This window comes from Petaurus breviceps, unplaced genomic scaffold (assembly GCF_028583685.1).
Source record: "Petaurus breviceps papuanus isolate PSGF00001 unplaced genomic scaffold, PetGlider_PUasm1.0 41, whole genome shotgun sequence".
NCBI classification, from domain to species: Eukaryota; Metazoa; Chordata; class Mammalia; order Diprotodontia; family Petauridae; genus Petaurus; species Petaurus breviceps.
The window spans coordinates 5,001,386-5,003,910 of NW_027186320.1; positions in this window are offsets into that span (position 1 = coordinate 5,001,386).

A 2,525-nucleotide genomic window follows, 5' to 3' on the forward strand; every position below is an offset into this window, starting at 1 on the left:
GAAGGAAGGAAGGAAAGAAGGAAGGAAGGAAGGAAGGAAGGAAGGAAGGAAGGAAGGAAGGAAGGAAGGAAGGAAGGAAGGAAGGAAGGAAGGAAGGAAGGAAGGAAGGAAGGAAGGAAGAGTTTTATTTCTACAATGATTGCTTTGCTGGAATATTACTGACTGGGTCAGAATTAGTCATACTATAGGCAGGCCATCATCCCTGAGGCTATTAGGATTACCTGTCTGTTGGTGAATGGAGTTTTCAGTTGTTCATTCTAGAGAAACTAGGGTTGTCACTTGCACACAGGCCTCTGGTTTCCAAGGGTTCCTCTTCTTGATGAATGCTTTGAGGGACCAGGTTATAAACTTGGATGATGTGACAAGAGAGAATACTTAGATTACAAATCCTAAAGTATCTCAGTATCAGGAGAGGAAGAGATTGAGTTGGGGGGTTCTGAAAGTATCTCAGTATCAGGAGAGGAAGAGATTGAGTTGGGGGGTTCTGATTTGATCTGAATAAGACATGCTGTCTTCTGTTTTTCCTTCAGGTTGCCTTGAGACTGTGACTAGATGGACATTCATGAACATTCTAGAGCTAAACAAATAAATTATTGGAGGAAATAGATTTGAAATATGAGATTTCTTGTTACCAGGTTTGGCACTATCCACTATGCCACCTAATTGCACTGTTTCAGTTTTGCATTGGATTCCAGAGGTGAATCTTTAAAGTAATGCCAGTTTACCAAACGCGATGCCACCAGATTGTGGTCTGGACCCCTGTCACTAACCCTCTACTCTTTAATCTTATTTCCTAAAATATATGTTTCACAGATTTTAATTTTTTTTAATTTTCTGTAACATAGTGTAATAAATATTTCATATGAAACTGCAAATCTATTATATATAACTTGGTATTCTTTTAAAATATCTAATGAAGTTATCATGTAAATTTGTTTTTCTTTTCTTTTTTTTCTTTCCTTCCCCAACCCCTGCCCTAGAGATGGCTACCACTAGATATAAATACAACTGGGGCGGCCAGGTAGCACAGCGAGTAAGAGCACTGGCTCCAGTGTTGATTCGACCTGGAGGTCGAATCCCGGGCTCAGACACTTAGCACCCACCCAGAAACACCTGGCCGTGTAACCTTGAGCAAGTTACTTAACCCCAATTGCTTAGGGGCAGCCAGGTGGCTCAGCGAGTAAGAGCACCTGCTCCAGTGTTGGGACAACCTGGAGATCGAATCCCGGGCTCAGACACTCAGCACCACACCCAGAAATAACTGGCCCTGTAACCTTGAGCAAGTTACTTAACCCCGATTGCTTAAAAAAAAAAAGATATAAATACAACTATATATACACATATACATATAAGAATGTGTGTATGTATACATATACATGTACATGTAAAATCATCCTGTGCATATATTTGTTTATAAGTTCTTTCTCTTTATGCAGATACCACCTTCCATCATATGTCCTTTGTAGTTAATATGGGTATTTATAATAATCAAAATCACTTATTTGTTCAAAGTTGTTCTTAAAACAATATTACTATTATCGTGTAAAATATTCTTTTGGTTCTTGCTCCTCATTATTTCATACAAATCTATCTATGATTTTCAAAGATTATTGAGCTCATTATTTCCTATAGCACAATAGTATTCCATCATAATCATATACCACAACCTGGTTAGCCATTCCCCAAATGACAAAGGCATACACACAATTTCCACTTCTGTGCCACCGCGAAAAAAAGCTGCTATAAATATATTAGGGCATAATTCCAGATTGCTTTCCAAAAGGTTTTGATCAGTTAAAAATTCCACCAAGAATGAATCAGTGTCCCAATTTTTCCACCTGCCATCCAATATTTGTTTTTTTCACTTTTGATCATTTTAGTAAATTTGATAGGTATGGAATGATATTTCAAATTATTTTAATTTGAATTTTTCTACTCAATAATGCTGTAGATAAATTTTAGTATGATTATTAATTGTGATTTTTTTTCATTGGAAAAATACCTGTTCATATCCTTTGAACATTGACTGGGGAATGGTTGATATTCTTATGGATTTGTCAATTTTTTTTTATATATTTGAGATGTGAGATTTCTATCTGCGAAACTCTACAAAAAATTGTTTTTTACAGTTTTCTGCTTTCCTTCTTATCTTTGCTACATTTGTTTTATTTATACAAAATCTTTTTAATTTAATGTAATTGTGTTATAAGAATGTAAATTTTTAAGATCTTCCCTGCTCCTAGGCTTAAGTGCACCTGGAGCCTATGCTGGGAGCCTTGTTTCTCAGGAGATACTTTGTGATTGGGCAATGGGTCAAGAAGGTTGTTACATTCTCTGACCCAGAAAAAGGCTATATAAGCCCAGATGTGAGTCTTTGCTTTGGGGCTCACTTTGAGAAGTGTTTTGTGATTTGACTAGATGAGACACTGGATAACTGTTGAGAGCCCCGAGCTTTGAAAAACCCAGATGTTGATGCTTCCCTCTCTGGTAACTGCGATTTGGTATGGATGTATTTAATGATTGGA